Raw genomic sequence first — 12,421 nt, forward strand, 5'->3', positions numbered from 1 at the left:
AAGAAGCCTAAAAAAATAATTATATACTCGTAAAATATTTTTTCTATGTTATTTTATAATTAAATTGAAGTTAATTTTGGTTTCCTAATTCTTTTTTTTATTAAAAATAATATGTGAGACGTTTGATTAAAAAATATTATCATGTTAGTTATTAGTTTTGTATGTATTACTTTTATAAGCTTACATTGAATGAATTTTTAGCTCCCTACTTCATAAACATGTAATGGATCTATGATAATAGATTTAAAACATTTTTTTCTTTGACAAAATAAGAAACATGGACAAAAACTCAAATTATAAAGGGGATAAAACTAAATGTTAGTATAATAGTAAGAACAAAAATATATTTAAGCTTTAATATTAAATGATATTTGATCAACCATAGACATAACACGATTGAGCTATAGTATTTTCTTTGAGAGACAAAATATAAAATTAAATTAAGATTTAAAAAAATATGTAACTAAATTAAAATTATATAAAGAAATATATAGCAGGTTCCTTGTAGGTTTACCCAAATCTAATAATACTCTATCGGGATGGGGTTGAGTTAAAATAATATAAGTTCATCTCTTTTAAACTTGAACCTATTTTGTCTTTTACAAACATGGGACAATGGTACTACAAATTGTCCCATTGTCATGCCTATCTTTATAGATATTTATGTTATGTATTTTTTTTAATAAATTAAATGATGGATGATAATATAAGAGTAAATTGAATAAAAAAAACATAATATATCTTTTCAAGATTATTAAAGTTATGTTATTGAATATAACAAAACATATCATTTTTAATGAAACTACATATCTATCTTTTCATATAATATATACTAGTGTTTTAACCAGTGTGGTACACAAGATAAACAAAGTATCTAAGAGTTTTTATTTGAATTTTATTTTTCATTTAGCTATAAAAATAGGCATAGATGTTTGCCAAAGAGTATGCCATTTTTTTATTTGACTTTTTTCTTTTTGTCAAGATTAAATATCCCAATTTATATGTTTGGAAACAAAAACTCACGAAGTTAATATTATATATGTTACAAAGTTTCCATATTTTTTATGAGAACATCTAAAATTTTGGGTTAATGAAAGGAGTGTATTTGGATATAATTGTCTTATAACTACTATTTTTATATAAAAAAAATACTTTATGGGCTTATGAGTTTTTTAGACGACAAATTCTTTAGGATACTTTTTTTTATCATATGTGGATATAATGAAATACTATCTTGACTTCCAAACATGCATCTATGATTATAAAAAGTAATTATTACCCAAATCGATTAGTTCTAATATGATTACCTGCCTAATGCATGGATACAAATATCAATTAGTGTGATATAAATATAATATATATTACTCAAATGGATTTTCCTCATTATGGATACTCATGTGACAAATGATTATAGATATGAACTAACACAACATAAATAGAATATATAATAATTTATAAAATATAATTTTTATAATTCCAAATTAAAAAAATGAAGGATGTTTTCATAAAAAAAATATATACATCATTCTTATAAAATTTTTATACATTAATTTTAATATAAATATCTAAAAATCTCTTGACATTAAAAACCAATGATTATAAAAGAAAAAAATCACCCTAATGGATTGACTATAGCATATGGTTACTAGTGCTACAGATGAATAAAATATGGATTGGTGCAACATAAATAGAACATATAGAAGTAAATGTTTAAAATATATATTTTTATACTTTCAAATTAAAAAAAATAAAATAAATGATTTTTTGATATAAAAATAAGGTTAAACATTATTTATATAAAAAGTTGTGTGTACTAAAATTAAATATAAAAATCAAAGGGTCTCTTGACATAAAACGCCAATAATTATAAATAAAAAAAACCCCAATGGATATGATCCTGTATGGATATTGTGCAACTACAAATGAATATCAATATGGATTAACATAACATAAATAGAATATATAATAGTTTACAAATAAAAATTTTATACTTTCAAATTAAAAAAATAAAGGGAAATGAAACACCAAAAAGTGCACCGGGTCGTCAAGTATTTAAAATTAAAACGGAGTGATCCGAGTATCGAACTCAGGGAACTTGCTTATTAGACAGAGTTTTATTCAGAAGTAAGACATTGTTGAAATAACATTGATAATAGATGGTTAAAACAAAAATAAACTACTTCTATGGTAAAAACAATAGATTCGAGTAAGTAAAAGTTGACCGCAATAGGTAAAAAGCGTTGGGTCTTTCTAACAAACAAGCTGATGCATGTGAGGATATTTTTCTAATCAATCATGCTTTTGTGTTCTATGTTGTAGCCTAAAATACTAAACCTCGATCCCTCGTAAGTTTAGACTAATTTAACCTAAGCTTCATCCGCAGATCCCTCTTGTAAGACTAGGCTTAACTTAAATAGCATTATTGTAACAACATATTCAGAAAACCAAAATCCCAACAATTCAACCCTGGTAATGTGGTTATTCATTCCTGCTTCTATCAAGTTCTAGGGCAATAGTACATTTCCCAATGCTAAAGTCACCTCACTGTACACATAAATGGGTGATCAGACCAAAAGCATGCAGAAATTAAGCATTGAAGAAGCATTGAACACATAAAACACAATTAATTAGATATTAAAGTAATTACATCAGTTGTTCCTTAGAAATCCCTAACAAGGGTGTTTATCCAGTCATTACAGAAAACCCTAACACAAATGAGATTGAGAGTATAAAATAATTGTTCCTTACACAAGAAGGGGGATCCCTCCTCCTCTTCTCAACACCTCACAATCACTCTACAGCTCACTAATCTCTCTCTAATTGAAGAATCCTAGGCTTCTCTGCAAAGCTGCTCCTCTTGCTGCCTCCAGAACTTCTATCTCGAAATTTGCATTGTGGTGTACTTGCTCTTGAATTCTGTATTGCTTGCTAAAAATTGTGTACCCTAATTCTGTACAAGATAGACTTTAAATAGGCTCTGAATCTGCGACGTTGCGCTTAGCGCCACCCTCGCGCTTAGCGCGAGTTAGTGGATTTGGGCTTGGCGTCAGTCGTGCGCTGAGCCTGGCTAAAGACAACCATCGCGCTGAGCGAGCGGATCTCGTGCTTAGCGCACGACCTTGATAATTTATGCTCTGCCGGATTCCCTTGTCACGCTAAGCGTGCTGAAGTTGCCCTTAGCGGTGGATGCTCGCTGAGCCCACAGGGTCCGCTTAGCGTGACTGCTCTTTTTAGCACTTCAAGATTTTAGCCTCTTTTGACTTGAAATTGTGCAAATTTTATCATTAAATCACATGGGAGATACTCTAGAGACAGCTATAACAATAAAACAAGATTTATTTACAAATCCCTACAAAATAACTATAAATTGGGGAAATTATACAAGTTTTGGAAAATGTTTTCTATACAAAAGTTAGTCCTATAAGACAACTAACAATAACATAAATAGAATATATAATAGTTTACAAATAAAAATTTTATACTTTCAAATTAAAAAAATAAAGGATATTTTGATATAAAAGAATTTTAAACATCATCCTATAAAAATTGTATATATTAAATTTAAGGTAAAATATGTTTAGAGTCTCTATAAAATTTGAAAAATATTAATTTTATTCTTATAAAATTTGTCGTATTAATTTGGTTTCTATAAAAATAAAACATATTTTTGTTGGTACTCAGTGGAAACTCCATTAGACGATTCCTTGATGTGACTAATGAACTTAATTACTTTCTCTCTCTATTTTCTCAAACACACTTAGGAGACACCTAAATCCACTGTTGATTAATCTTTTCCCCAAATCTCATAAGAGAGTTCTAGAAAATGACCCAAGAAGTGACGAAAACTTACAATTTTTGGGAATGTTTAGCCACTAAAAATTGTTCAATTCATTTTTGAGGATTTTAACAGCCACAAATTGTTTAATTTATTTGTAATAAAATTATATGTATAAGTTTGTTAATCACTTTAGATGATCATCTAATGAAATTACCACTAAGGATCAACAAAATTATATTTTATTTTTATAGGGATTAAATTAATACAACAAATTTTATGGAATGAAATTAATACTTTTCAAATTTTACAAGAATCTCAAATATATTTTATCCTTAAATGTAAATATAAAAATATAAGAGTCTCTTAACATAAGAAGAATGATTATTGAAAAAATGCATCCTAATGTATTTGCTGTAATATAGTTACGCGTGCGACATATGCATATAAATATGGATTAACTCAACATAAATAAAATATATAATGGTTCACAATATTTTTTTATATTTTTAAATTAAAGAAATGAAAAATGTTTTGATACAAAAAAAATTATAAACATAATTCATATAAAAGTTATATAGATTAAATTTAAATATAAATATCTCATAGTCTCTTGACATACAAAAGAACCAATGGTTTTAAAAAATATTAATCATCCAAATAGATTTGTCCCGGTATAGTTATTATGCAACATATTGGTATAAATATGGATTAACCAAACATAAGTAAAATATATATTTGTTTATAAATATAATTTTTCATGCTTTCAAATTAAAAAAAATAAAGAATGTTTTGGAATAAAAAAATTTAAACATCATTATATAAAAGTTGTATACATTAAATTAGATGTGTAAGAGTTTCTTGACATAAAAACAATGATTAAAAAAATCACTCAAATAGATTTGTCTCAATATGGATAGTCATGCAACAAATAGATATAAATATAAATTAATACAACATAAATACATTTCAAGAATTTTAGAAATTAGCTACAAAATACAGTAGCTAATGTGTAGCTAATCTCTAGTAAAAAGAATTAGCTACAAAATTGCTATAGTATTATTAGTAGCATGAAACAAGTAGCTAATTAACAAGCAAAAATAATCCTAGTTAATTTGTAGCTAATTTAAAAAAATTGTAGTTATTCTCTAGTTAATTTGTAGTAATATATTGTTCAATTTTCTTTGTCCCTAGCTATGTTGTGAATAGCGGCCACTATAGCGGCGGAGCGGAGAGGCACCCATCCGCGACGGACACGTGTGTAGCGGCTCGGTTTCGGGTCGTGGCTGGAGCAGCCGCTATTGCAGCGAAGCGTGGCGGAGCGGTTTTTTGTGCCGCTACGTCGAAGCAGTGGAAATTTCAAAAATACCCTCACTTAATGAGGGTAAGTGAGGGTATTTTCGATTTTTGGTTTGTCTTCTAAAACCTATTGTTTCATGATTTATCGGGGCTCCATTGTTGCGCTGGAAAACATTGCGAAAACCCTAGCACTGTTGTTGCTGCTCTGCGTTCCATCCACCGTCCGTTCCGGCGTCGTTGCTGCTCTGCCTTTCGGCCACTGTCTGTTCCTAGCGCTGTCGTTGTTGCTCTGCTCCAATGTTCTGCACTTCTGCTTACTCCTACACCTGCGACACCTGTTCTATTTTGTTCCTCCGTTCTGTTCTGACTTTGGTTCTGCACTTCTGCGTACTCCTGCACCATTGCATCCTCTGATCAACAAAAGAATACCAATTTAGAAGGGTCTTCAACTGGAATGTTCAAGCCTACGGGTGATAAGATAGATGTCTTTTGGAAATGGAATAGCTTAAAGTATAAAAATAACAAGAAGAGTGTGACATGTGATTTTTGTCACCAAACGTCTACCGAAGGAATTTCTAGAGCAAGAAGACATCAACTTCAAATAAAAGGAGATGTGGGTTCTTGTAAGAAAGTACCAGAGGATGTTAAATTAGAAATGATTTATGCTTATGAGAAGAAAATAGCTGAAACTGCAACATACATGGAGGCAACGCAAGAAGAAGACGACGAAGATGAAGATGGGATCTAAGAGATTGCAAGACTTAAAAGTGGAAAAAGGTCTCCAGCAACATCAAATGAAGCCTCCTCAACTGCTTCCAAGAAGAGGACCACAAATAAAAAAAGGTCCTCTTGATTTTTTGTTCTCCAAAGAACCTGAAGAAAGTATCAAATTGGGAAAAACCATGAGACAAATAAGTGTAAATGAATCTTATAACAAGGCATCAAGAGACAGGGCAGTTCAGTACATTGCTCATTTCTTTTTTAGGAATGGAATAGCATTCAATGTTGCTAAATAAAAAAGTTTCAAGTTGATGATTCAGGCGATTGGAACCTATGGTCCTCATTTAAAGCCTCCAAGCTATCATGAATTGAGAGTTCCACTCCTTAAAAAAGAGTTGGAATACACGAAGGGCTTATTGAGGGGTCATGAGGAGGAGCGAATCAAATATGGATGTTTAATTATGTCAGATGATTGAACAAATAGGAAGAATAGAACTTTGATTAACTTTTTGGTAAATTGTTCATTGGGAACACAGTTTGTGAAGAGTGTGGATGCTTCTGAATACATGAAGACTAGTCAGAAGATCTTTGAGCTTTTAGATAGCTTTGTTGAGGAGATTGGAGAAAAGAATGTTATTCAAGTGGTGACAGACAATGGAAGTAATTATGTGTTGGCGGGTGAGAATTCAATCATGCTTAATGAAGTTTTTTATTTTATAGTTATAAATTTTAATTGTTACACTACTCATTTAGGTAAAATTTTACAAGTCACGAGACCAAAAATATTTTGGACTCCATGTGCTACACATTGTTTTGACTTGATGCTAGAAGATATTGGAAAGATCCCAAAAGTAAAAAGGGTTATACAAAGAGGCATCAAGCTTGTAGGCTACATTTACAACCATACATTTGCTTTGAACATCATGAGGAAATTCACACAAAAAACTGAATTGGTGAGACACGGAGTTACAAGATTTGCTACCACTTTCTTAACTTTGCAAAGATTGCATAAGCAAAAGGCCAATCTTAGAAGGATGTTTACTTTGGATGAATGGTTGAAGTCTAAGGCAGCTAAAGAGCCCAAGGGGAAGAAAGCAACATATGTTGTTCTTATGCCATCATTTTGGAATGATGTTGTCTACACTTTAAAGGCTATGGGGCCTCTTGTAAGTGTGTTGAGGTTGGTAGATAATGAAAAAAAACCTGCAATGGATTTCATTTATGAAGCAATAGATAGGGCCAAAGAGGCAAAACAATGAAGGGAAGTATAAGGACATCCTTGCAATCATTGATAAAAGATGAGATTGTCAACTTCACCACCCTTTGCATGCAGTCGGTTATTATCTAAATCCAAAGTTCTTTTACACCAATCCAAACATTGACAATGATAATGAAATGGTGGATGACCTCTACATATGTATTGATAGGCTTAGTGAAGATGATGATTTTGTAGTTGAAGTTCACAAACAATTGCTAGTGTATAAAAGGGCTGGAGAAAGGTTTGGTATGACTGTAACAATGAAAGCAAGGACTGAAATATCTCCTAGTAAGTGGGAAAATTCACTTATAAATTTGGATGATTAATTAATAATTTGTGTAAATGCTAATGCATATGAATTGCATTTTACAGCTGAGTGATAGAAATTGTATGGAGAGAAAACACCACACTTGCAAACCATTGTCATTAAAGTTCTAAATTTGACTTGTAGCTCATCGGGATGTGAGCTAATTGGAGTACCTTTGAGCATGTAAGTAACTAACATTCATGTTTTTTAAATTATTATAGATTCACTCAAAGAAGAGAAGTAGGCTTGAGCACCAAAAGCTTCAAGACTTGGTTTATGTTAAGTATAACCAAGCTCTTCTAGATCGCTTTGAGTGTCATGATGTGATTGATCCTATTACTTTAAATGATATTGATTATAGCAATGAGTGGTTATTGGGAGAATTGGAAGGAGAAGAAGCTGATAATGATTTGGTTTTTGATGATGATGATGATTTGAATTGGTTAGATGTTGCTTAGGTAACTGGTGCTGGTGAACCTTTACAAAACACAAGGAGTCAAACACAGATAAACAAGGCAGCAGCTGCACCTGCACCTACAAATGAAAAAGGAAAAAAAGTGGTGGAAGTGGAAGAAGAGAATGGAGATAAGGGTGAAAAAGAGTACAATTTTAATGCTAGTGAGAGCGATGGATTTCAAGAACATAATGACTTAGATCTTGAAAATGATGAAGATTTTGATTAGTAATTTAGTATTAAGAAACTTATTATTATTATTATTATTATTATTATTATTATTATTATTATTATTATATTAATTATTTAACATATATAAAAAAAACATTAGAATACCAATCATCCCGCTATCCGTTATCCCACTTTTGGGGTCGGGGTCGGTCGCTCCGCTCCGCTACGCCGGTATTAACAACTATGGTTCCTAGCTATGTTACTAGGTTATTTTCATAGTAATTTTGTAATTAATCTACAGCTAAAATTATTCTATATCTATAGTAATTTAAAATTATTTTCTAATTAATTCCTAGCTAATTCATAGATAAATTGAATATATATATATATATATATATCAAAACATGTAGGATAAAGAAGAACCATAGTCCTAATATCTCGCAAAGCAAACTTGCAGACCTAATTTACCATAACAATCGACTAAACAAACAAAATAAATGTACAAACTCTGAGCAACTGATTCAACAATTCCAACTGAAACAAAAAAATGTTGTCCTTCAACAATAAAGGCACCTTATTCCACAAATCAAATTATAAATAACCTAGTAAGATAGAAAGAGTGACAAATTCTCAGAATAAGAAAACATTTCACTGCATTATATTTTCCTGTATTTTCTCTGTCATCACCCAAAAAGGAAGTAACTTCAATGCAGTCCAGAAATAGGTCTTGCTCCTAATATGGAAATTAGAAAGTCACAACAGAACAAATAATTACAGGAAAACAAAATGAAGTGCATCTCCAGAAACTCTGACAACAAATTTCTGAGTGGCAACAACTACCAATCTAGTCCTGAAACAGGGTAGAGCCTTTCTAGTCAAGCACACGATTTATGAACAAGACATACAAGGCTATTAAATTCAACTGTTTATATATTTATTTATGCATGGATTTGGATTACTTAGTGAACTACTAAGTTCATTAATAAAGTTAGTATTATTCACTCAAGTGACCCACTCTATCATTGTCAGTTAGCTTCTAACTAAATTGTTCACTCAATCCATTAACTGTGTTGACATGAAATTCTCATCAAGTACAAGTGGAAATAAAATCATGCTCTAGTTTCTTTTTTTACTTTTTAGTTGGTAGGTATGAAAAGGGCAGATAAAAAATTAGTTGTCAGATTTCCAAACTTATTTTAGGCTACTCAAATTCTAGAGGAGGATTTAAATGTACAGGTTCACTAAAATCATTCTTTACAAATATACAAATGTCATTGCCAAATACCAAACCCCCAGAAAATATTCATAGCATTGGAACTGTTCATCTTAGTTAGCCCAATAAATTAAACAGAAACTTGTAATTACCTTCAAATCTTCCTAAGTAAGAAACCTGTCATGTGATAAAGGAAAAATAAATACAATTATTGGAGGCCATCTCATAACTACAAGCATTATTTTATTATAGAATTGAGAATTCACTAAGAACATTCAATGGAATAGGGATATGAGACGAAAATCTAGCTTTGGAAGTATGAAATAGGGATTAGTAAAAATTCAAACTAACAAATAAAAAGACTTGAGACAATGCCAAAAGCGGAAACATAGGAGTACCATGATCTGAGTAAAAGAAACCATGCCGACATTTGAAACAAGAGTCATTTGATTATGCCAAATAAATACATACTTCACTATTAATAGCTACTTTTACGATAAATCATAACTGTTTGAGATTAACCTGAATTGTAAAACTTTTGATGTCACTACTGTTTAATCATTTACCTAATACCGAGTACTGACATTGCAACTAGTATCCACCCATTAGTTTTTCTCCAGAAAAAGTTGCAAGTCAATTCCCCTTTCTTTCTGCACATTGACTGCATGACTCATATCTGGCCTATGATTTTCCCCATCACTGAAACACATGGAAACTTAATTAGTATGCAAACTTAGGCATATCCAACTAAGAATACTATTACTGAGATGATAATACATCACATATTTGCAATGGTTAGAACACAACTATTAGATAAGGGACAGAAAGATCGTATTGCTTACAAATATAAACTAAAAAAGAGAGACCTTTTGCACACTACCATGTTTTCATTGTAATAACAATGTAACTGAATATAAATAACAAGAAACTACATGATGGTTTATAGATTTCTCAAACCAAAATCATTAGAAGACTTAGCATTACCTCAGTAATCTTTACCTGATGTGTAAACTATAACCATTCCAATTTCTATTTTCTTGTCCTGACATCTTTAGTCATTGATGATTTCTTATCTTGTTTCCAATTGTGAAATGTAATTTGGCAAAGTAATCTTGCTAAGCCACTTGATACAAAAATTGGGGAAAATTAAGAAATAAAAAACATTAGAAACATGGATGCCACCAATTAAATAGTAAAATGCGCCCAAACTAATCAGTATGAAATTTCAACAATTGAGGTAAGGAAAACATAGACAGAGAGGGTCAAAGAGAAATTCCAAAGCCGCTAACGGTAATTCCTCAAGAAAATGTATGCATTGTGTTCTCATTTCTTACTTTTTCAAATAGAGAGACCAGATAGGTTAGTGAGATGTTAGTTGCTCTCAGTGCATATAAATTCTGTCAAAGGCATGACTAGAAATGCAAATCAATATACGGTTGGTTGCTAAGCAAAACTAAGCTTTGTCTAAACACTAAAGAACATACCTCACTTCATTCATCTGCCACAGATAGTGCTTCTAGGACTTGATCATGGATATAGCTAGCATTTTGAATGGTTAAACTAGCATTAGCATACACCTTAAGAAAGGCATCTCACACCACAATATGTTTCGAAATGAAAGGAAAAATCAAAAGATTTTAAAGTGTTACGTTGTTGTTTAGAACTTTTAAAGTCTACAAGTAACTTCTGATTAGAACTTACAAATAAGCTAATAATAGATTTGAACTCATGTACACAGATCAAGTCAAGTTAGTGTCTTATAATTCAAATGTTGAAAATACAAGCCTAACACATCCTTTTTTAATCAACATTCAAAGTTCTGATTATATTTGGTGCCACTGCCAAGACAACCATGTTCACATAAAACTGGCCTAAAAGAGTCAGACCCTAAAAACAGGTAGAAAATAATCAAAATGGTTATAGAATCTCCATAGCAAATTAATATAAAAGCTCATCAAATACACAAATCATCAGATACCTCTTCATTGAAACCTTCAAATATCTATTTTCCCTACATCACTTATCTTACGTCCTTGAACACAGAAGCCTAAGAAAAAGCCAATGAAATGAGTAATGAATAATCATATGCATTGCCATGTGTTAATAACTGACAAATTAAATTCCAGCATATTACCAATAGGACAAAAGTAATTGGCAGACACAGGATTATTCTGAGTGTAGAGTGAGTGTTAAACAAAAAAGCCAATGTACCTCTTTTCTTGAGTGTGGAGCGGAAGATGGAGAGTGAGTTGAAGCAGAGCAGGAATTGAACTTCAAATCACCAATTAACATATTGAACTTTAAATCGAAGAAGCACACATTTTCAACATGCATGACAAATCGGAATTAACAAATCAAACTTCAAATTAAAGGAGCGCAAATTTAGTATTTGAACTCACCAAACAAGAGAATAGGAGAGAATGCAGGAATGGATCGTGTGCTAGAGAAGCTCGTAAGCGAGAGAGCAGTGTCAGGACTGAGAATCGAAAATCGTTGTGGCCGGAAATGGCTTTGATGGTTGCAGCTATGGCTCAGTCACAATTTCGATTGGGCGAAATTTTCTTGGGGCTTTCATAGAGACCAGTGAGCAATGGCGGGCCTGGGTTCATTTGAGGAGCTGCACTTGCATCCACATTTTTTTAAATTTATTAAATTTATAAATAAAATTTTATATTTTATTTAATTTATATTTATATAATTGAACCTCTTAATTTTATCTTTTATAATTTGTACTCACTAACTTAGAATCTTGGATTTTATCCGCACGGACTTAGTGGACAAGACCTATGGTGGCCGGAATCAACAAAAGTGGTGGTGGAGCGGGGGCAAGGTGAGATATAGAGAGAGAGTCTAGGTTTGAACAAGGGTTGAGTTTGAGCCGGAATTTCAGCTTGGTTACAAAAAAATTTCAATGTGAAAAAGGTGTCCAAAATAAAATATTTAATTTTAGGCAAAATTGTAAAGTTGGTTATTTTTAATTTTGATTTTAGTTTCTTTTAAAATTATTTACTAGTCAAAAATGAACCTTGACGATCAAATGTGATCGATCTAATTTGTGTATATAATGTTATAAAAATTAAAATAAAAGAAATAAATAAAAAGAAAATGTAAAGTCTTGAATTAAATAACAAAACAATATTAGTAAAATAACTTTAACTGGCAGAACATAAATCAACAATACACCACTATATCATAAAATAAGATATATGTATATATATAGGCAT

General features: G+C 31.2%; 1 long non-coding RNA gene across 9 annotated transcripts; it reads right to left on the minus strand.

Moving 5' to 3' along the window:
• Positions 1–8,447: 8,447 nt before the first annotated feature.
• Positions 8,448–11,811, minus strand: LOC102666860 (uncharacterized). 9 transcript variants are annotated; one of them, XR_005886813.1, is made up of 5 exons: positions 11,597–11,811; positions 11,409–11,495; positions 11,176–11,244; positions 10,682–10,736; positions 8,448–10,320 (listed from the first exon to the last, which is right to left on the minus strand). It is a non-coding gene; the product is annotated as an uncharacterized lncRNA (long non-coding RNA). The 9 variants fall into 9 exon arrangements; XR_005886810.1 differs by lacking the exon at positions 11,176–11,244 and having other exon boundaries at positions 8,448–9,896; XR_005886818.1 differs by lacking the exon at positions 11,176–11,244.
• Positions 11,812–12,421: the final 610 nt, after the last annotated feature.

Source organism: Glycine max, chromosome 10 (assembly GCF_000004515.6).
Source record: "Glycine max cultivar Williams 82 chromosome 10, Glycine_max_v4.0, whole genome shotgun sequence".
NCBI classification, from domain to species: Eukaryota; Viridiplantae; Streptophyta; class Magnoliopsida; order Fabales; family Fabaceae; genus Glycine; species Glycine max.